The 24,654-nt window shown below is 37.3% G+C and overlaps 1 pseudogene; it reads right to left on the bottom strand.

The window, feature by feature from the left end:
• The window catches only part of LOC109244926, a 30,844-nt pseudogene extending 12,083 nt beyond the window's left edge, over positions 1-18,761 (bottom strand).
• Between the last annotated feature and the right edge of the window lie 5,893 nt (positions 18,762-24,654).

The raw sequence follows: 24,654 nt of genomic DNA, 5'->3' as shown, positions 1-24,654 counted from the left end.
TATGTACTTGTTGTCTTATATATTCGTATTAATTGTTGCGTTTGTTGGAGTAAATTTCATTTGGAAGAACTGTTGATATAATGAAATGGGAGCGGGTGGTACGCCTACCACAAGATATAATGAAATGGGAGCGGGTGGTACGCCTACCACGAGATTTAATGAAATGGGAGCGGGTGGTACGCCTACCACGAGAGTTAATGAAATGGGAGCGGGTGGTACGCCTACCACGAGATATAATGAAATGGGAGCGGGTGGTACGCCTACCACGAGATTTAATGAAATGGGAGCAGGTGGTACGCCTACCACAAGATATGAGAAATGGGATCGGGTTGCACGCCTGCAACGAGTTGTGAACCGAGAGTGAAATCTGCCTTTGTTTTTCTTATCCTTATTAGAAGTTGAATTTTGGTTTTCCTGATAATTCTCTTGAGATTCTGCTTTATCTGTTATTTTCCGAAGCATGTTTCCCCCTCCCATCTTTATTTGTTTGTTTCTGCTTTGCATTCCGCTGTATATTATACAACTGCACAGGTTTATTTGGTGGTCTGGTCCTAGCCTCGTCACTACTTCGCCGGGGTTAGGCTAGGCACTTACCAGCACATGGGGTCGGTTGTGCTGATACTACACTCTGTGCTCTTTTGCACAGATCCAGGTACCGGACAGCAGTGGTAGCTCGGGAGCCAGCCTTCAGTCCTTCGAGACACCGAGGCAGCCTTGTAGGCGTCCGCAGGCCCGGAGTCTCCTCTATCTTTATTTATGATCTGTTTTCTCTTGTATTCGAGACAGACAGTGTTACTCTCTTTCAAACGGTTGTATGTAGTAAATCTTAGTAGTCCGTGAATGTTGTGACATCAGTTCTGGGTAGAGGCATATGTGGATTTTCCTTATTATTTTGGTTTATTTCGTTTAAGTCTTCCGCTAAATTACGAATTCTACTGTTGTTTAATTATTTATTTCCTGCTAATTAAATTGGTAAAAATGGATCTAAAACAAAAGTATTTATGGATTCTAAATGTGTGGCTTGCCTAGCTTCTACGAGTAGGCGCCATCACGACTCCTGAGGGTGGGAATTCCGGGTCGTGACACTTCTGTTGTACGACATAGTTGACTTTAAAGTTTTGAATACCATATGTGTGACTAAGAGTGGCCTTGAGTATATGGAATGTTTGGTGCATTGATTGCAGCTGAGAATGGCCAGGTTGTAATTTTATTTTTGGGATAGCTTTATTTCTAAAGAAACCTCTGCGAATTTTTTTAAAGAAGTTGGAGAGTTAGTCAAAATTTTGGACATTATTATAAAATGGTCTAAAGATATAATTTCTGTGTAAGAGTGACTTATTCAAAATTTGAGATTGTGAATACAATTCTCTAGTATTAGACTGATCAGAGGGGAGAAGAGTTGAGCAGAAAACTAACAAGTCTCACTGTTTAGCCACATCTATGATATCGGATTGGCAGTGAAAGATATTTTGAGGAGAATGCTTATACAGTTCTCAGTTTGATGCATAATAAAGTGATTTGATAGAATTAATGATATTATAGTGGTGATATTATAAGTGTGATTGTGACGTAAGATCATATAATTTAAGTGCAAAGTGTCTGTCAGTAAATTTTAGCTTGTGAGAGAAAAATAAGACTTAAGTATAAGGCTTAATGCACCAATACAGAAAGAGGTTGAGTATGAAACTTACCACACAATGACATAATTAGTTGTTAAAATGAGGGTAAGGTATGGTGTATTGAGAGTCTCACACTGTTGATAAAAATAGACAAACTATAACGGAAGTTTGAGTACAAAAAGAAAAAAATGACGTAATAGTCATCGAGAAAAGTAATCAGCTGCATACTTTAGTTAACATACATTGCGTTCAATAAAATATATTCTTGAGGAAGAGGGAAAAATATTAGTGAGGTGGCAATGTAGATGTATCATTTATTATTTCGATCCAAGTATGAGAGTTTACTATTGTCCACTGGTCTATTGGATATGTGCAATATTCTGAGTTGTGATACACTTATAGACTGGTTATAACTTAACATGGTTTACTAAAGGTTACCTTGGGCTTGGATTAAAAGCTGTCGTATTTTCCTACACTCGCTTGCCATGAAAAGACGGTCGAATTTTTTTCTGTTATTTCGATTGATCCTAGTATAAAAGATTCACTTGGTATACCTCTAGGCAAAGCTACCTCGTCAATAAAAGTTTTAGATATAATAAGTGAAGGGTAAGTGTTGTATTTAAATATAACTTGGGGTACCAGATTAGACTAACCGACTATTGAGTTAGTCTTCGTGATTAATATTTTTCAGATATATTCTCAGAGGACTTATTGAGGTGATAGACTTGGGTATTAATATAATTCTAGAAGCTTAGTATATTTTTATTTTATGTTCTTAAATGGCTCTATGAGGTCAAAGGAACTAAAAGAAAAAGTTACAAGATTTCGGGGTTAAGAGGTCTCTAGACCAAATATATCATATTGAGGTGCTTAAGTTATGTTCTTTGAGAAGAACAATAGATTATACATATGATTACTGATAATAGACAAATGAAATAGAGTACCATGAAAAAAAAAAGAACTTTTGTCATACTCAGATGATTTATACCTCCACTTATAAGGTGTTACCTCATATTCTAAGATAAGACTTGTGATCGGACATCTTGAGTGGAAAATAGTGTTTGATATTTTGAATACATGTTCCTAAACCTCTTATGGTTAGTAATTGTGATGGACTAGATAAACTAGGTATTCAAACTGTTCCTTAGCATTCTTTTTATTATATTGACACATGCGAATATTCTCGTAGTGGATAAGACCATGTGCAATAATTAAGGAGGGTCCTATGGGCATTGAGATAATATCGATTAATACTGGAGCTATAATTATAAATTTTAATTCTTATATTATGATATTTTGGTCCTCGTGATGTCTAATAAAAGGGTGATAGATCGATGGTATTATGCTTGCTAAGGCTAGAGCACATTATCATAATTGTCTTGGTTTGAGCAAAAAGTTTATTGGTGTGAGAGTACCGACCTTATTGGAGGGGTTAGTCATCGGCAGTAAGAGGCGGAACCCACAAAGTGAATAACCATAGAACACTATAGCTAAAGAGTTGAATGTGTATACAATCGTGGGGTGATTTGAGGAGATTAGTACTCCAAGAGATGCAATGCTTATAAAATTTAGTAACTCCAAGATCCACAAATATAGCTTGAAATTAGAGGATGAGAGCTAACAATGACAATGGGCGATACGAGATATAAAAAAAATATTTTTGTTTATTATTTGAATTGTTCATATATTAACTACAAATGTTAGAGACTCAAGGAATTACCGTAAATATGGTTAACTCTGAAAGAAAATGAAAATATATCATCGTAGACTTCGTGGTTAGTCTATCATATTAGTTGAGAAAGTTATAATCCTAGTTGCACTGATTGTGATAGGCTCGCCGAGGACGCCTAAATTCAGTCTAGATTACTTACACATCATATTATCCTATAAAGTGATATGTTAGAGATACTATGCAATATCACGAGATACCCGTATCGTCATTGCATGAAATATTTATATAAGGGTGTCTGGATGTGTTCCACCGCCACCGTACGCGAGAGTATTATGTAGGAGTGTTTGAATGTGTTCTAACACTGCCGTATATAAAAATTATGGATGTGTTCCACCGTAGGACCATGGTTGTGGAGATTGTATATGTTTGAGCGAAATAGATGCATACGAGAGTATGGATATCCAGTCCCAATACTAGTTGGATAGGTATCATATAACGAGTGGCTCATAATCAGTTGTTTTTTTTACCGAGTACCTGCATGACAATAGATTACTCACTCGATATACAGATCTCGTCATTTTAGGCTTGATGTGGATGCCAGTGTCGTGCTCTATGTGGTTAGGAATATGGCAAGTCACAGTTGTTGGGTCTAAATTTGATTTAGTAAGGCATGAATGATGTTGCATTGACTACTGGGGTGGTTTCAAATATTATATAGTATACATAAATCCTACGTTGACAAATAAGATCGTGATTTGGAGTTCATGAAATGTGAAAAGTCTTTTAGAAGAGTTTCTCAGGTAAGGAGTTACGAGATTTTAGATCAGATTGGATTAATGGCACATAAACTTGTTTTGCCTTCAGGACATTGGGTTGTAAACCTTGTATTTTATGCGTTCATGGTGAGAGGCTTATGATTCATCCAAAGATCCAAAACCGGGTGAAAAATTTGACATAAGAAGGTCTCATAACTATTATTGATAGACAAGTACGATAGTTGTCGTGGAAGAAAGTTGCTTAAGCGAGAGTGTTATACTGAACATCCAATAGAGGAGTCTGAGGCATACATGAAGAGTAAGTACATGCGGTTGTTTAATATGTCAGGTACACTTTCTAACTCGTTCGAGGACGAACAATTTTTTTTAGTAGGGGAGACTGTAATAACCCAACATATTTAAGACTGAACCTTTAAGTTAATTCGTTAATTATACTTATTTGTTATACATATAAATAACAGTAATTTATTTTGCATTGTGGGAGCCTATATATATGTATATATCGTGTGACGTAAAATATATAGGAAGCTGGTAGATTATATTTAATGAGCTAATTACAAAGCTAATAGTATAATAGAGTAGAACATATATAATAATGGAATAGAACTTGGGCTAAGCCCATCCTTTATTGCTAGCTCACGTGACAGATGACCTAAAGGACTAGTATTAAGGGACAATTGGTTATTTGGTTCATCTTGGGAAAAGAAATAAAGTACAGGGTGTCTTTGGGGAAACGCTGTGACGTCCGCGTGAATACATAGAAGCTAGACTACTATTTGATTTTAATTTCCAATCAGTGTGGGTGAATCTTTGTGGAAAAAGTCCAGTTATAAGGTACGCTTATATGCAATTCTTACTACAACAGCATATTTAATGGAATTGAGATAAAGTGATCTCATTTATAATGATTGGTTTCAATGATTTGGTAATGATGGGCTCTTAGGATTAGATACAAAATTGAAGTTCTAACAGAGAATTCTCACGTATCTATGCGGCAGTAATTGGGAATCTATCGCACCTTAATTTCTTTTAAGCTAATTTTTCGAATATTTATTATTAAATATAAGCAGGTTTTGACTTTTAGTCTAGTTATTATCATTGATATTCATAACTAATTTAAATAAATTAAAGCTAAGTATCAGATTTAGATTGATATACCAGAATATAATTTCACTTTAAAAATTTGTAACTTAAGGTGTAACATTGAGATTTAGCATCAAGTCTGAAATTAAGAAAAAAAAAACAAGATTGAGTTGTGATCTATTAAGTGATATCTTTTATCAATATGTTATATAGATTGAGGCCACTAAATGCAGTTTGGTTGGTGTTTTCGAGGTTGCAAGGTGGAAAACTTCTTGTTAGCGAGTTAAGTGAGACATTAAGCTTTGATACTTGTTTTTTTTAAAACCCGTTTTGAAAGTGTGATTTCTCTGCCTGGTCCATGTGTTGGGACAAGCGTGTGCTTGGCAGAGTCGGTGGTCGTAGACTAGCCGCAAATATATTATTTTATGAAGAAAAAAAAATATTATTTTATAATGTTTGATAGTGATATTGAGTTTGATACGCTTGTGCCATGATGTTGAGTTTAGTACGGTTGTGCGCCATGATATTGAGTTTGATACGGCTGTGCGCCATGATGTTGAGTTTGATACGGCTGTGCGCCATGATATTGAGTTTGATACGGCTGTGCGCCATGATTTTGAGTTTGATACGGCTGTGCGCCATGATGTTGAGTTTGATACGGATGTGCGCCATGATGTTTGAGTTTGATACGGATTTGCGCCATGATATTGAGTTTGATACGGCTGTGCGCCATGATGTTGGGGCATTGTGTATGCCTTTGTACATCACCAAGCATTGTGTATGCTATGTTACATATTTGAGGCATTGTGGTGCCGTTGTGGACTCGTGGTGTGTTGGTAAATTTCTTTCACTGCAATTATAATAAGTCCTTAGTGGTCCTTGTTGGTTAATTCTTACAACTCTATTGATACACTTATTGAGTTATTGTATAATTATCATATTTACTATATCATTTGTGTTGTGGTGTGTTTGTATTTTCCAACACCTATTCCAGAGGTAGTTAAAGTGGCGGGTCGAGGATCTTACTGGGTTATATTTACGTATAACTCACTCCTTAACTGCATCTCTATGCAAATACTGTTACGGGAGATAGAGCGAGTGGCTGACGAGTTTGTTAGAGTGGATCCTATTGCTGAGGTGAGCCACTGCATTATTTGATGAGGCTTTCGTTCCAGACTTACCTAGCTCGTGTTAGTTATTTCCTTTCTCTTTGGGGTTTTCATACCCGTCAATAAACTCATGTTACTCTGTTAGATGCTCCATGGTCTTAGTGTGGGATTTGGGCTAGAGTTTTATTATTTGACTGATTGTTGATTTTTGTATCGATGGACTAAGGTATTGGGCGATAATCGTTTCCTCTTTAATTATTAATAATACTACTAGGCCTGCATTTTCTTCTCTTAGTGTTTGTGTAAATGGTTAAACGTTAGAGAAAGGGGTTCGCCTGGCGGGTGGTGTTAGTTGGGTGACAGTCACGTCTAGGGGGTAGTTTGGGACGTGACATATATTTCTTTTCCAACAGTTCAATTCACTTGGTACTAGAGCATGTAGATCTCTTCGGTTGTCCAAAAAAAGTTTTACATGCTTGGTCTACAGAGAAGAGATTAGTCCACATGTGATGAGGCATGGTGAAGATATAACTAAGTAAATAACATTGCCACAAAAGGGACCACATAAGATATAGCAGTTGAAAATAATTTGCTGGAATGTGTGGGGAATTAATAGGCCAGACAAAAGGAATAAGGTAAAGCTACTTTTACAAAAATGGAATGCAGATGTTGTGTGTCTAACAGAAACAAAGATGAAGGGGATGAAGTTAGATTATATCAAGCAAATTGGAGGATCTAGGTGGTCTTATTAGGTGGAGGTAGAGGCTCAAGGTAACCGTGGTGGAATTATCATTTTCTGGGATAAGAGAACATGGAAGTGCTTGGAAAAAATTGTGGGAATCCATTCAGCTACTGTGTTATTGAAAGAAGAGAGCTCGGGAGCCCAATATGCATTTACTGGGGTATATGGCCCATGAGACAGAAAAACAAGGAGAAATTTATGGAAAGAACTCGCAGCAATCAGTGGTATTGTGTCTCAACCATGGGCAAAAGGAGGAGATTTCAACATAATGAGATTTGAAGAAGAAAAAAGGGGAAAAGCGAGAAATACAAGCGCGATGAGAGAATTCTCAAAGCTCATAAATGAACTAGCTCTAATTGATCTTCCGCTTCATGGGGGATCCTTTACTTGGTTCAGAGGCAGAAACAGTCGGAGTGCTTCCAGGATAGACAGATTTTTAATATCAGAAGATTGGGATGAGCACTTCAAATTTTTGAAATAGAGGGTTCTACGAGAAACACATCAGAGCATTGTCCTATCTTGTTGGAATGTGGAAATTGGAGTAAAGGAAAAGGCTATTTCAAGTTTGAAAATATGTGGTTTGAACACAAGGGTTTCACAAACCTTGTGGATAATTGGTGGAAATCTTATGATATACATGGTGAACCAGATGCTATTCTTGCAAAGAAGCTTATTCTTCTGAAAAGTGATTTAAGAAAGTGGAATAAGGATGTTTTTGGGAAATTAGAAGATAGAAAAAATAAGGCTCATGGCGTGAGGGAGGATCAGGATGAGGAATAGAGAGAAACAGAAAGAAAGTATATAGCAAGGGAGTTACAGGAAGTTTCAAAAGCTGAAGAGATTTCATGGAGGCAAAAGTCTCGATGCTTATGGTTAGAACATGGGGACAAAAATACAAAAAATCTCCATAGACAAGCCAATGCCCATAAAAGATTTAATTGCATTGACAAATTAGTGATTGATGATGTTTGAAATTAATAAAGGAACACATACAGGGATTCTATGAAAAACTGTTCAAAGAGAATGAAAATTGGAGGCCAAGGTGGGAGGATGAGACTCTTAAAAGGCTTTCGGATGATGATAAGGAATGGCTGCAGAGACCATTTACAATGGAGGAAGTGGAAGATGTAATCAAATCTTTTAGAGGTGACAAAGCCCCAGGCCCTGACGGTTTCAACCTTATGTTTTTTCAGAAATGTTGGAGTAAGTAAAGGATGATGTGTGGAGAACTGTTGAAAGTTTTCATAAAAAAGGGACTTTTATCAGGAGCCTAAATTCTACTTTTGTTGCTTTGATTCCCAAGAAAAAGGGAGCAATAGAGGTGAAAGATTTTAGGCCCATTAGTCTATCGGGGAGTGTGTACAAGATTCTAGCAAAGCTTTTGGCAGAAAGACTGAAATTGGTTATTGGCAAACTAGTTTCTGTGAGTCAGAATGCTTTCATTAAGGGTAGACATGGGAATGAATCTACAGGGCTATCACCTTCTTTGGCCAGATCTTCCAATCTTTTCACAATTACAGTTCACTGCGCCCACCCTAACTTTCATTATTGAGCTAAAGGAGTTCCCTAGCCCTTCAAGTTTACACGCTGATCCCTCTATGATGGCATTGGCAAACTAGTTTCTGAGAGTCAGAATGATTTCATTAAGGGTAGACAAATAACAGATGCATCTTGGTGGCTAATAAAAGTATTGAATATCTACTGAAAAGGAAGAAGAGAGGTGTTGCTTGCAAACTTGACCTAGAAAAGGCATATGATCATGTTAATTGGTCTTGTTTGTTAAGCATAATGAAGCAGATGAATTTTGGTGAGAAGTGGATTGAATGGATCGGTTATTGTATCTCCACCGTCAGGTTCACTGTGTTGATAAATGGTAAACCCCAAGGCTATTTTAGATCTCAAAGAGGATTGAGGCAAGGAGATCCTTTATCCCCTTGTTTATTTAATCTGGTAATGGAAGTTCTCAGTAAGATGTTAATGAAGGCAGAAGAATTAGGCTGGATAAAAGGAATGAGCTTTAGAAGTATTGAAGAAGACAGGGTTTCAATCTCTCACATTCTATATGCTGATGATACTCTATTGTTTTGTGAGCCAGAGAAAGAACACATGCTTTACCTCAAAGGAGTTCTTTTAACTTTTGAAGCAGTCACTTGGTTTGAGGACTAATTTGGCAAAAAGTAGCATTTTCAGTATAAATGTTGATGATATTATTGATGAATTGGTTGATATTTTGGATTGCAAAGCAGTGTTTTGGAAAGGGTTAAGCGCAAAAAAGCGACGAGGCCTCGCTTCACCGAAGCGAGAAGCGCAAAGCGAAGCGCGCACTTTTTTCATGTGAAGCGCAATTTAACACATAAATAAATAAAAAAATAGGCATAGATAAATGGCTAAGAACTCATTAAAAATAACATATTAAGCAAATGTTTCAATTCTTGAATCAAGAACAAATAATAGATACTAAAACTAGATAGAAAATAAGAGAATTTACTACAATTAAACAGAACAAAACAGTTAAAAACAGAACAGAACAGTTAACTTTTTTTTCGAACCAGAAAAGTCTTAACAGAAAAACAGAGAAATACAAACAAGAATAATAGAGCATAGATTAGGGCACAAAAACAGAGCAATAAAAAGTGAAATAATAGAAAGAAGAAGAGAAAAACAGAGCATAGAAAGAACAGAGCAGAAATTAGGGCACACCCGCACAAGAACAGAGCAATAAAAAGTGAAAAAAAATAGAAAAAAGAAGAGAAAAGGAGTCAAACAGGAACCGAAGAAAGTCAGAGGAAGAGAAGAGAAGAAGAAGGAGGAGAAGAAGAGGAGGAGAAGAGAAGGAGAGAAGAAGAAACCTACAGAGAAGCACTGAAGCAGTCGTTGAAGTCGCTTGGAGAACAAGTGTTTGTTTGCGTTAAGTTTTTGCCAAGTTTTTTTTAAAAAAAAACCCTAACAGATGCTTAACCTCGCTTAAGCGCGCTTTTTGGATCGCTGCGCTTCTCGCTTAACAGGGTAAAAAGCGTGCGCTTTTTTCATGTGAGTCGCTTTTTTGGCAGAAAAGCGAGCTAGCCTCGCCTCGCCTCGCCTCGCTTCAGCGCTTTAAGCGAGAAGCGCACGCTTTTTACAACACTGTTGTAAAGTGGAGTAGTTTTCAACAGTTTACTTAGGGCTTCTTTTGGGGGCAAAAAAAATGATCCTAATATATGGAAAGGGGTTCTGGACAGATGTGCAAGTAAGCTAATTCTTGGAAAAAACAGTACCTATCTTATGGGGGTAGGCTCACTCTAATTAATAGTGTGTTGGATGGTATGCCAACATATCTGATGTCTTTATTCTCAATGCCAGCTGTAGTAGAAAAAAAGATGAATTCTTTGAGAAACCAATTTCTATGGGAAGGGAATGCTACTAAAAAGAGATCACATTTAAAAAAATGGCAGATAGTATTGAATGATAAAAAAGAAGGTGGTCTCGGAGTAAGGAATTTGAAATTGCATAATAAGAGACTACTTTTCAAATGGCTTTAGAGATACATTTAGGGATGGCAAATGGGGCGGTGCGGGGGCGGGGCGGGTTTAAGGCGGCGGAGCGGGTTTAAAGCTACGCGGTGCGGGGCGGTTGCGGGCGGGTTGAAATAATTTTTTAAAAAGCTAATGCCGGGGCGGGGCGGTTGCGGGTCTACGCGGGTTTTTGCGGGTTTGCACAAGTTTACTGGATTTGGCCTATTGTATTACCCAGTAAGACATGACTCATGAGCAAGGTATGCGACAAAAATAGTAGAATAATTGTTTAAATATTTGATACTTAATCAAAAGTCAAAACAAACTAAATCATTTATAACTTCTTCTCTTTTAAGTACACCTTTTAATTAGTGAAATGTTATTTAAGTTAGAAATTTTGAATAAAAGAGAAAGCTAGACATTTAACGGAATATAAAATATAGTTTAGACAAATATTTTTATGATTAAATTATTAATATTTATCACTTAATCATCTAATGAAAAGTTTGTAGCACACAAATTTTTGTCAGTTAAAAAATCATACAAATAAATAATAGCAGCCAACTAGAATCGTATAACGTTCAAGTTTTTGTCATTTTCGGCATTCCCATTATGAATTTCAAAATCCTCCAATCCAATTGAACAATTCAGTTGGTTGATGGAATCGAAAATACAGCAATAAAATTAATTAAAACAAACTTTAAAAAAAAAAACCTTATGCGGTGTGGTGCGGGTGGACGCAGGTGTGGGTGTGAGGCGGGTGGATGCGGGTGCAAATCTATGCGGGGCGGGTTGAAATCTTTGCGGGTTTGCCCCGCAACCGCACCGCACCGTTTTCCATCCCTTGATACATTCTCGAAGACAATAAAGTTAGGAAGAATTTGATTAATGCCATTTATGGAAATAAGAAAGGCTGGAGACCTCCTGCTCTACACATGAAGGCAAGAGGTGGTTTATGGAAGTGCATTAGCGGACTATGGGAAGAATTTTTGGAGTATACTAAATTGGAAGTTGGCAATGGACAAAGAATCAAATTTTGGACAGATTTATGGATAGGGGATGCATGTCTGGAATCTAGATTCCCTAATTTGTACAATTATTCTGTTAACAAGGATGGTACACCATCTCGGATTTCTACTCAGATATAGGTTGGAAGATAGTTCTAAGAAGGAATTTGGATGATTGGGAAATTGAGGATTATTGCCAATTGACGCAGTTAGTAGGACAAGTTGTTGATCATAACAAGGTGGATTCTTTGATTTGGATTGCCGGTAATGATAGAACTTTCTCTGTGAAAAGCTGTTACGACAGGTTGATAGAACAATCAAATCACAGACATAACAACTTGCCTTGGAAGATTATTTGGAAAATCAGAGCTCCAGTCAAGGTAGCTTGCTTTGGGTGGATAGCAGCCTGGGGAGCCTGTTTAACTCTGGACAATTTGCAGAGAAAAGGTTTAAGCCTGTGCAATAGGTGTTACCTATGTGAAGAAGAGCAAGAATCAGTGAACCATCTACTCCTGCATTGCAGAGTATCTAGGCAATGCTGGGATCTATTTTTTAGCATATGTGGTATTTCATCGGTGATGCCTCAAACTGTGAGGGGCTTATTAGAAACTTGGCAATCCCAAAGAGTACCTAGAAGACTGAAACAGATGTGGAGAACCATTCCATTGTGCATTCTATGGACCTTATGGCTGAAAAGAAACAAGGCTTGCTTTGAAAGACATAGATATAACATTATTAGAATTAAGAATATATGTCTTCATAATCTGATTTTTGGTGTAGATGTAGCCAGTTAGGAAATTTGAATCAATTTATGGGGTTTCTAGAGGTGTTGGGAGGGGGAGAATAGTTTGCTGATGTTGTAATTTGGGATGTTTTTCTGTAACTTTATTGTACCATCTTGGTACCTTATTGATAAAAGTTTTACCTTATCAAAAAAAAATAACATTGCCACCCCCTAACCATTTAAATTGCGAAATTATATGGTACACACAATACAATATAGTAGCTGAATAGTTAGATTCCCTAGATTCATGTCCCAGTACCACTGAAAGATCTAATATTTCCATGTGGTTAACCCAAGAAAAAGAATCAAGCCAACAAGAAAGGGTTTGTTGCACTCTAAAACAATTAAATGAAGCTATCTCCTTCCAATAGTTTAAACTTTTAGATAAGACAGCATGACTCAAGTGGATGACCTATACCCACTCTGATATCTTCTATTACTTTTAACTATCAGAGATAGAAATTAGATAAATTTTTATTTTAAGCATAAAAACACTCCCTAATGTGCAGGCCTGATTATTGACTAAGCATGTAAAAACATTTTATTGGTTAGTTTATAAATAAGACTCAACTACAGGACTTCTCTATGTTTCTTATCACATTATACCAACTCATCTAAAAACTTAAAACGATTAGAAAAAAATTAGTTGTCTTTTAACATCACTGTTGCATAGCGCAGTTAATCCTACTATATCATTCGATTCATGATCTAATTTAGGCACTTAATGTTGCCAAAGTAGCACTCTGAGAAATTAACAGCAGATGGACTAAAGCTCCAGTCAAGTCATCAATCATTACAAATTAGACTGAAATTTTGAGTTCCCTGGTGCACCATAACTAACTTTTGAGATCGGTCAGTCCCAGCACATTGTATCTGTTTCAAATACAAGGCCCAAGAGTTTTTTCAGTCAGTTACTCAAGATCCATGAGTTCAAGAACTGTAAATCCAAATCATTATTAGTACTGATCCTTCGGCTTTCAATTTTTGTCAAGAATTCCAATGGCATGATACCCAACCTCTATTCAGTACTGCCTTTAGTTTTCCTCTAAGAAACTAAGAGCCTAACATGAAGAGTCCTACCTCCCGCGTTCCAACTACACTGTAGTAACCTTACTCAGGGAATTCCAAGAGTGTCCTAGATTTTTTTTTCTTGTCATCCTTCTACGCATTATTATTCAGGTCGCTGTCACTACACTATAATGCAGCACTGTCTTCACTCCTTCCTCCCGCATTCCACCTGCACCGTAGCAACCTTACTTGGGGGAATTCCAAGAGTATATCCTAGATTATCTTCTTGTCATCCTTCTACATATTACTATTTAGGTCATTGTCACTAAACTGCAATGCAGCACTGTTTTCACTTCTTTACTTTCTTGGTTATATATATATATATATATATATATATATATATATATATATATATATATATATATATAAGAAGCTAAACAAAACATAAGAAGCTAACAAAATCCACAAACCGATTTATGTCACTTACAATACTAAGAAAAATTAGACCAGCACAAGATATCTTGCGCCTAGGGAAAGTCATGGGAGTTGATACCCCCTCAACACCTCAGACTTCTCTCTATCCATAACATCCAAACTATGCAACCTAGGGATAGTTTGCCGTAACTCCTAGATAGTTTCTCCATCCTCCAATCATCCCAACTGATATAAGCTGCCTTGTGGTGCACGACAAAAAGATTTTAGTACATGTTCCAACTATCCCTTGCAACAAGCAGGAAGAGGTGGTGGGCATCTTCCCTATATGCACTTAGCATTACATATATAGCATATATGCAGGAAAACAAAGAGCTTTCTCTTAAACTTAACTCAAGTGAGGCAAGCCTTATGCAACATTACCCAACTAAGCCACGTGTAATTTCTGTTGAGTCTTTGGTTCTCAAGATTAACTTCCAGATATTGGATCTAAGCGGCGTGTTAGCATGCCGTACTGTGGAAATGCCTTTGCTATCTGTGCCTCATATCAATCTGTCCTCTTCCAGCATATCCGCAATCACCTGGTCTAACTTTCTCATTACAGCCAAGAGACTCCCTATCTTCAAGTCTGGGTAGTTCCTCCTGAAGACAATGTTCCATCTTCTACATTGAGCAATAGTAGCTTTAGGTAAGAGAAAAACAGGAATAAGACTAGAAACACCACTTTCAATGTATTGTGTCAAATCCAGTAAGTCATGCCAGAACCTTATCTTCTCTCCGTTACCCACTTCAAAGCAGGTATTATTTTTGAAGTCTCCAATAGCTTTGGGTATGTGCTTCCAGGGTCCCAAGCCATACGGGAAGGACACCGCTAGTGCACCACTGATTTTGCCTCCATGTTTAGCATTTAACACCTTCCTCCAGCAGGTGTCAACATTGCTGATGTATTACCATGCCACATCATCAATAGGCTTTTATTATGCAGTTGCAGTCTTTTAGTTTTCACTTCTTTATTACGTCTTTTTCTTTTGTTTTCAACAAGTTAATCTGCAATAAGTAATTTTCACCACTTGACACAGTAATAATGTCAATCATTCAATAGTATTTTGTAGTTATGGTATCTTGAGGTTGAAGCAGTTTTGATAAAAATGAAGTTAATACCTCTACAATATCAATTAGCTGCTACTGCCGCCAAAGTCGGCTCAAGGAACAACCATACCTATTTGATGGGGTTAGCGTTTGACAGTAACCAAAGTCATGACACAAAAGTCAGAGGAGAAGATGCATCTAGGAGGGGGACAAATATAGCATGTTCAATGAGCAAAGTAGTTTTGCCTTTTGTCGGCAGGAGAAACACATCCATGAGGGAGGAAACTGAACTTGATAAATAAGCATGACACTCTCAGGACAAGGTCTAACCTGTGAATTAAGGTTGCGCAGCTGGCATACTGCTTGAGGAGATCTATCCATGAAATATAATCCACCAGAAAGTCCAACTCGTAAATCCACCCAATTAAGTTCTATCTCAGTCAAATTTAGAACCTGCAAAATTATGAATGTCAGTAGATGTTGCCTCTTAGTTTTCCAAGAATTACGAATAAATAGTAATTCACCTGAGCAGTAGTTCCACTCAAACAACGCAACCCATATTTCATCAAAATATATTATTAACGCATAACTAACCGGTCGGCTCATGGCCCAATTGATACACTATGCTCTCATTATTTAAACTCCTTTAACAATTTTGTATTTAACCAAATTTTACAACCTGATAGATCCAAAACTGATTTTATGCTAAAAGCTGAAGAAATGTAACTTTAACACCACGCTTTGGCAACACATAGAAATCCGTTATTTTTGCATGGGGGCTTATGTACATAAGAGTTTTAGTTCGCATGAACACATTAAACACCATTTGCAGAACTTTTAAATAGAGAAAAGTTGACAAGTTTTTAGATGTCCTAAAAAGCTTCTACGTGTTTCAGAAATGGTACCAGTAACAAGATTAAAACTAAAGGAATATGCTAGTTTTTCAGATTGTGTGCCATAAGACTCAAAATTTTAAAGAACACTAAAAAAGTTGTTTGGAAAAAATCTTGCAACCGTTTTTCGTCGAAACACAGGCTTGCACTCTTTAGAAAAGAAAATCAAGAGTATTTTTAATAGGATTGCTACCACTTGTAAAAAATTAATAACAAACCACTATGATTACACACAAAAGAGGATAAAATGGAGACATAGTCTCATTGGCACTGTTGCAGCCAATTTTGTATAAAAACCATTAAGCTAGTTAAGGAAGTGGACCTTTGGCCTAACTCAATCCCGAAAACTAGTTCAAGTGATGAGAATTATTCAAAACCGCACGAGGAGATTACAGCCCTACATTTGACTGGTGTGCGATTTTAACATCTCCTGCACACCCAGGGCTCGACATATAGAGCACAGAGTAACATAACATGAGTGGCCCGACAACGAATAGCAGAATAGCATGGTGGATTCGACTCTGATACTACGTTAAGAAAATGGATCTTGGGCTTAACTCATAACAAAAGCTAGCTCAAACCATAAGAATTGTCCAAAACCATATGAAAAAGATAATAGCCCATACCCTTAATCAATGTGTGACTTTGGACAAAGATGTTTTCTTAATGATTACAATTTACAAAGATGCAAAGCATAAAAGAAACGAAGATCAACTATAACAATAAAGAGAAGTAGAGATCTTGACCTTTAAGTGCAGAGTAATCCTTCCATAACTCGGATCAGTTAAATGGTATGCTTCAACATAGCAAGGATCACTGCTGCCAGTCAAATTATATGCACTTGGAGGAACCTTGAGTAAAGTTGAGTCGACTCGTTTAGCCAGCAATAGTGCTAGCTCACTAGGATCAAGCCTCCAAAGCTCTAAAATAGCCATGTGAACCTATCCTTCCAGCTTTCGATCCTGAGCAGCAGCTGCTTCATAAAACTGAACAGTTAACTTGTGATGGCTAAATGGATAATCTCCTCTTGCTTCACCAACCGCAGCCCACCTTGGAGAAGAGAAAAAAACAGACGTATCATCCAACAATGTTTCACAGCTTTGCTAATAAAGTTTTTCAAATAAATTATATCTTACAACCAACTAAACCCCCTCATTTGCTTATGCAGATCAAGCTAATTTAAACACAAAACCTTCCCCCTGGAGGAGCAGAGGGGATCCCATCTGCGGAAGTTAATAAAATAAACTACAATAATCCTTTCAGGTTAACTCTCACATTATATCACCAAAACGGACGAGAGATTCTGAACAGCAATCTAGAGGCCAAATGGTTTTGGAGGAGTTTGAGTTTCAACTTTCAATGAAGAGTTCTTCGTTCATCTCAGGCATTTTACAGGATAATCAGTTCTGGGCATCATGTGAGCTACATTATCATTTAAGAGGAAAGAATGACGTTCTACTCGCTTGCTTTCCGAGTGGTTGGAGACATATTTGATCCGCTGCAGTATTGACCGACACTGATGTTTGTTCACTGAATCAGCTAATGCATTGCTCCTAAACTCTTCAAGTTCTTTTATTAGCAATTGCCTTGCCGGGCGTTACGTGACCCAACCTCTGAGCACACAGAAGAACTGCTTGAACATGCTGAAGGCGATTTGTCGCGCTGGCAGACGAATCTATGTTGAAGAGAACTTTGTGTATATTTGATATATGATGAACATATGGAGGCCATGTTTTCTAGAACAACGGAGACTTATTGGGCTCATGAAGGTGCCAATGGATTTGGAGAATTGGGCCACGAATTTAAAATGCTTACACTAATTAGCCTTAGTCCAATTGAAGCCCAAGAATTTCAAGAAATTGAAGAAGTCCAAGAATCCATTCAAGATTAGGATTTCTTTTCCTTAAAGATAGGGATTTCTTATTTCTTGTTTCCTAGTAATTTAATCTTTGTTTTAGTAGGATTATATTTGTAGTTCTGGTCAAACTAGTATTGTTAGTTGGTAGCCCATTCCTACTAGAATTCTTTTTCCTATTTTAGTTAGGATAGGTTTTCTTAGTCTTATTCTTATTCTAGTTTAATTAGGATTAGTTTTCCTTAACCTTACCAATTTTACACATTGTAAGGCCGATTTAAAGGGCTTAATATGTTGGGAATAAACATTGGTGATTAGTTTTTCTAAGCTATTGCTTCCAAAACGTGATTTACTTTTTATTTCATTGTTCTTCCTTTATTCAACGCTTCTTGCGATCTTGCGGGATTGAAGAACGTGTGGGTGAGGTTTCTTTTCATCTTACATCTTTCTAACGTGAGTTTGAAGAACGCTTTCGCTAGTTTTGTGAAAAACTTTAGCGGGATGCTTTTGTTTTTCTCCCTTCTTTGTACTTGAGAGGTGCAAAACCTTGAAAGTACATCATTTATTGCCGGAATTAACTTTGCAGAAATGAACCAGCAGCTCAAACGCTTAACTTAAACTTATGAGTGCCCAAAGAATGGACAAGTTTCACTAGGCGTATTTTCCATCCAGGCATCAATCTCTTTATAGAAGGTGCAGGCCTCTATAGTTTGGAATATACAGAATAAAGTAGTATCATACTTGGAAGCGACATCTATTTTCCATCCTAAGATCATTCTTTTCTAGCTGAGGCAGGCCTCTTATGTTTGGATCATTATTAAAACCAGTGGCGGACCCAGGATTTTGTGCAAGCGGGTTCAATCTTAGAAGTATATAACTTTAGTCGTAAAATAATAGTTGTCAAGTGGGTTCAAATAAATATTTTTACAAAATTTACACAGCTTTAATCCTAATTTATACATATACACAGTATTATTTTTTGGTGAAGCGGGTTCAATTGAACCCGCTAGCCACCACTTGGGTCCGCCACTGACTAAAACAAAGCAGCATTGTACTTGGAAGCAATGTAATCACTGACTATTACCTCCTTTATTCAAGTAGGTCCAGATGGCAATGTTGTGTACTTGATTTTGGCATTTTCTACTTGAGAAGAACCACATCGCAATCTGTGACCATATATCAAGGAATTTGATAATTCCATTATGGCTGCACACATGCGGTACTGCAAGTTGTAGCATAGTAGTGGCAACTATATTAACCCAAACGAACTTCAGAGGTGGAAAGAAACATCTTATTGAAATTTGAAGATAGGTGGCTTTGCAAAGCACAAATTGCGTGGGGATGAGCTTCTGAGAGTCTGCAGAACAGGCTTACTACTGCCATTCCATTTTCTCTAGCCTCTGCACTCTAACATGGAAACAGTTTGAAGTTTTGGTATTCACAAGTTACACAAGCATTGGAGCTCAACGCAGAGAGAATCAAGATTACCTGGATGAGTGGTGGTAATTGATAATGATCCCCAACTAGAACAAATTTTGATGCAAATGTCAATGGTCCCAATGATACCTGGATTGTAAATCTAATATTGTCATTTGTTTTTCAAGTAAGGACTTGTCATCTGGTGACGAATGTAGTTCATAAAAATAACTAGCTCTGAAAACATAGAAACGGAAAAGCAAAAGAGATTGTTTTGGGGGAAAGGAATTGAAGGCTGCACAACAAAAGCCTATTATTTAAGTGGCTTTGGAGATATAATGATGAAAGCAATAGGTTATGGAAACAATTCATAGATGTCAAATATGGCAGGAAGGATTTTTGGAATCCTCATGCAGTCCAATCCTCTTCCAAAGGGAGAGTTTGGAGCACTATCAGAAGTCTATCGAAAGATTGTAGTCAGTTTGTAAAGTTGAAGCTGGGGAATGGTAAAAATATCCAATTCTGGATTGATGTATCGATGGGGAATGAAAGTCTCAAATCAAAATTTCCAGTTTTATATCGCTGCTTCTCTGACAAGAATGGGAAGGTAGCAGGCTTTAACTCAGTAATGGCTGGCAGTTGATCTTCAGGAGGGGCCTTAATGACTGGGTAGTAGATTAATTCGCCCAGTTAATGCAATTGCTGGGCAGTGTCAGTTTGGAGGGCAATAGGAGAGATTCAATGATTTGGGCAGCAAGTAATGATGGGAAATTCATAGTTAGCAGAGGTTATACTCTTTTACAGAAGCAACAACGGAGGTATGAATTTGATTGGCCATGGAAAGCAATATGGAAATCAAAAGCTCCTGTTAAAGTAGCATGTTTTGGGTGGGTGGCAGCAAAGGAAGCTTGTTTAAATCAGGATAATCTACAGAAGAGAGGAACTATTTTAATTAATAGATGCTGTATGTGTGAAGAAGAATTAGAAACAGTCGATCATCTCCTCATTCATTGCAAAGTGGCAAGACAGTGTTGGGAGCTATTCCTTGGTTTGTATGGTATCAAATGGGTTATGCCACAAAATGTAAAAAGTCTGTTGGAGACATGGCAACATCAACAAGTGGCAAGAAGTCAGCAGCCAGTGTGGAGAACAATCCCCCTGTGTCTTATGGACAACATGGCTGGACAGAAAGAGAGTTTGCTTTGAAGGGATAAGACAGCATGTATCCAGGATTAAAAATAGATGTCTTTTGAATTATTATTTTTTTTCGCTGTAAAGGAGCGTTATTGAAAATCTAGAACAATACATAGATTTCTTAGGAGATGTCTATTTGTAGTTGATAAGTATTACTGTAGTTTTTTGGTCTGGCATAATTGTACATCTTGGTACCTTCATTTAATAAAACTTTACCTATCAAAAAATAGAAAGATTATTAATTGGGATATATGAACAATTTGCATCAGCAATATAGCAACTTTGACAAGTTTAACTCATTCACGACCTCTATTGACCAAAATGTTCAAATGCACTCAAACAAACTCTATAGAAACGTTACCGCCAACGTAGTTTGTCCGGCTTCATCCATGATACACACATCAAATCTCTTGTTTGAAAGCAATGGCTGTTATCCCAAACAAGTAACAGCAACAACTTTGCTTTTGCTCTATCCTTTTGCTTTACTCTTCAAGACCATGAGTGTCCATCACTGTAGGAGAAAGTCAGCAGTAAATTAGTTATTCTGTGGGCCAATCATGAAGCAAACTTTTTGACAAAGTTACCAGAACCAACTTGATAAGCATTCTCTCGAATTACTGTGTACAACTCATATTTCCAATACGATATAAATCTTACCCTGTGCAACGGTTTTTATATTGGGTTGTAATCCCAATGTCCATGGAAGTGGTAATTGCAGTGGATATGTATGTAATGTAAAAGCACTTACATAATTGCTGCCTTGTGGTTGGCAGTCAGCAGAAGCATACCAGAGAATGAAAGCACTAGGAAAAATAAATGATACTCCGTAATATGTAGGTGAAGCATGTCGAGAAATCATTCCTAGCAGGACATTTCAAAAAACCATGCCCTTAGAGGAATAAGAAAAGAGAGATTTCTCTCGATAACGCGTACATGTCAGTCAATCAGCTTCATTTTACTTCCAGAGAGGCTGCATATAGTTGAATATCTAAATGGATAAAACGAAGGATCTTTAACTTGATACATTTATACACGAAGAGGTAATTGCGTTATATTTTACCTTAGAAATCAGTAGGCTCTTGATTTGATCTAAATGTATGTGAGGAGAGTTATAAAGATAGAATTTTGGTTTTCCATGAAGCTAATAGATTATATTTGTTTGTCCCTTCACCTAAGCCCCACTAACATACATCCGAATAGCTTGTCTACTAATTCATCAACAGCTTAACAGCGCTATCTAAAACTTTTCATGGTGAGACCAAGTTATACATGATCTACAGTATGGGGGAATCAAACTTCAAAGTAAATGACTTGTGTTTATCCATTTGGACTCAAGATATCCCTTATTTAGACTTTCTGATAGACATTTGTTAGTTTTCCTTGAAAATGCTTCAAGTTACAAAACAATTTATACTTTAAAGGTTGTTATTAATTATATAACATCCAATACATTCGGACTAGGTGTGGATTTATTAAATGGGTATTAATTTGATATTTTAGACATATGAAGTCCTAGCGGGATGAGTATGGGTAAACATAGTTGTTTTGGAATCAAGATGGAAAGTGAGGTGCATAAGATTTGACAAAATCGACTAACTTTGCAGAAGGTCTGTCTTCCAGCAGGGTTTAGTGAAAATGTGTAAGGAATTTGGGAAAATTCAAAGCATGAAAGTTGTAGGCCTTTGAAATAGCTTTCCAACGATATATTGTGGAGCCTAAACGCAGCTCTGTGCAAAAAGTTATGCCTGTTTTACAGAATGGTGCGTAACCACCGCGTTCGGCCGCGTTTGACCGCGACCGCGATCGTGAGGCAGTGTTCCAGCGATTTTCCGGGACCGCGGTCAGGCCTACTGGGACGCGGTGGCCAACTTGGGAAGTCGTTTTTTTAGCCATATTTCGTCCCACGGCCCCGAAACATAAAAACTTGCTCTAGAAAGGAAAGCTCTCAAAAACTTAACTCCTTAAAGGTCCCTCCACCATGCAAGGCAAGTTCTAATGGTCATTCTAAGTTTATTTCAATTCCCCAACACCTTATTAAGGTCGGTAAACCCTCCATATCATTAGATATTCGATTGGGACACCATTGTTGAGAGAAGAAACCCTAGAACTCGAATTCAAGAAGATTGAACGTCGAAAAGGTAATATCTTCACCCTCTAATTGATTCTATCATTGAATAAATGATTATAGACTCTAGTTCATGAGATATGAGTTGATGGGTTTGATAGAAAAGCATGAACGGTTATAGGTTTGGGTTGTTGATTGTTGATTATTGGTTAAGGGTGTTGTTTACCTTATGTGTGATAAAGAATAATATTGATTATAACCATTTGAGACTTTAGAATTTATCTAGAAGCCAGAGAAAGGGTTATTGGGTGTAGAGACACCATTAATAAGGGCTATGAAGCTTTATGCCACCAAGTGTTTGATAAAATGCCTAAGTGACCAAAACATGAGTATTGTTGCTAATTTTGATCCCTTTGACTTGTATTGATATAGATTAAAGTTGAAAGGGTTGGCGAATGTTGTATTACGCTCAAGGACAGGAAGTTAAGGTATGTGAGGCTAACTCTCTATGTTTGGGAATGTTAATGATTCTCCCTACACTACGTTTCTTTTACGACGTTACTAATTGCCTCAGAAGTATAGTTAAGCTTAGTTCCTTGAATAGTTGCAGAACTTCTATTCTTTAGCTTCATAACTCGTTCATGACTTTCGTTCTGAACGTTGTGAGCTTAGTGCGTATTCAATATAGACTTGGGTTTGATGCCCCCGAGTCTTAGTATAGATTACTCAGTATGCCATAAACAGTTGAAGTTTCAGTGTTCATAATCAGTTCAAAATACATGTCTCAGTCTAGTCCCATTCAGTATTCCAGTATTATGTAACTCAGTGTGGTTCAGTATTCCAGTATTATGTAACTCAGTGTGATCCATTATTCCAGTATCATGTAACTCAGTGTAATTCAGTATTTCACTATCATGTATTGTAGTATGATTCTCAGTTCCTGGATGTTGAACACCTGTATTTGGGCCTGAGGCCGCAGTTTATGCTTTATGCATCTTTGGGCCTGAGGCCGCAGTTTATACTTTATGCATTTTGGACCTGAGGTCGCAGTTATGTATACGTATACTTGGGCCCGAGGGCGCTGTTTGTGCACATATATATATTGGGCCTGAGGCCGCAGTTTAATATTTAGATAAACAGGTTGTTCATCATTCAGAAGAGGGAGTATTCATATCCTTACTTCCTTTGTTCAGTTATCAGTTATCAGTTCATTTCAGTTCATTTCAGTTTTGATAGTTATCATTTCAGTTATCAATTATCAATTCTCAGTTATCAGCTCAGTTTCAGTTTCAGCATTTATAATTCTTTCTTTCAGTTGCTTTACATATCAGTGCAATTCAAATGTACTGACGTCCCTTTTGCCCGGGGCCTGCATCTCACGATGCAGGTAATGATTTACAGGTTGACGATACAGAGCGCTAGGATTCTCGTACCAGCTATTTGGTGATGATCCCCAGTTCTTTCGGGGCATTATCATTACTACAGTCTTCAGTATTTTCAGACAGTTAGTGTTTTCAGTACTTCATTAGAGGCTATAGACTAGAGTAACAGTTAGACAGAGCCTCGGCCTTTTAATGTTAAGCTATGTTGGCTGCAAATATGTTTCAGAATTGTATTAGTATTTCCGCACTATGATTTATATCATCCAGACTTTCAGTATATCAGCATGTGTTAGCTTATCTTCCACATTCAGTAAGTTATCATACCACATGTTGATTCAGCCAGCCAGTTGGTTCGCTCGGTCACATGTAGTCAGGCACCGAGTGTCGTGTTACGTCCAGGCCCAGGTTCGGGGCGTGACAAATTATATATTTTAAAATATAGGTTTAGGGTTTATATCTATCAGTTAAATGCCTAAGTTTGAGTTGTTCTTTCTACAAGATTGAACTGAGATTAGCTGAACAGTTATAATCTATTCCCTTATCCATTAAATAGCTAGACATTCGCATTTTGAATGTCTTCTTTTATTAAATTAAAAGTCAATGAATACTTACAAGTAGTGAAGAAGTATAGAGCACCTTGGTTGGTCATTGACCAACGGGAAGCATGTGAGAAAAAAAAACAAAGAATTTCGCATCTAAAAGGGTCTTCCAGCCTTTTCTAAAGGGATATCATCCAATTCCTTGATGGCTCCTTCAACCCCTTACTCCATGAGAGAACACATACTTCCAGCAGAGCTTCAAATGACAGCTGGAGATACTCCTTAATGCCCATTCACTGACCACATTGCATATGCATCAAATTCTCACAAGTGGAGGAAGTGATTTCAATGAATGCGACAATTTGGTGATTCAAAAAGGATTTTATTCGATGGAGTTACCACCAAGCAGCTTTATGCTAGAATTTATTTCAGGTTATTTGAGGTAGTAAAATGTGAGGTGTATGCTTCTAAATGATCGAAGGATAAAGAGGAAATAAT

The sequence above is a fragment of the Nicotiana attenuata genome, unplaced genomic scaffold, assembly GCF_001879085.1.
Source record: "Nicotiana attenuata strain UT unplaced genomic scaffold, NIATTr2, whole genome shotgun sequence".
NCBI classification, from domain to species: Eukaryota; Viridiplantae; Streptophyta; class Magnoliopsida; order Solanales; family Solanaceae; genus Nicotiana; species Nicotiana attenuata.
Note: the sequence above shows the minus strand (reverse complement) of the source record. Positions and strands in the feature narration are given on the sequence as shown.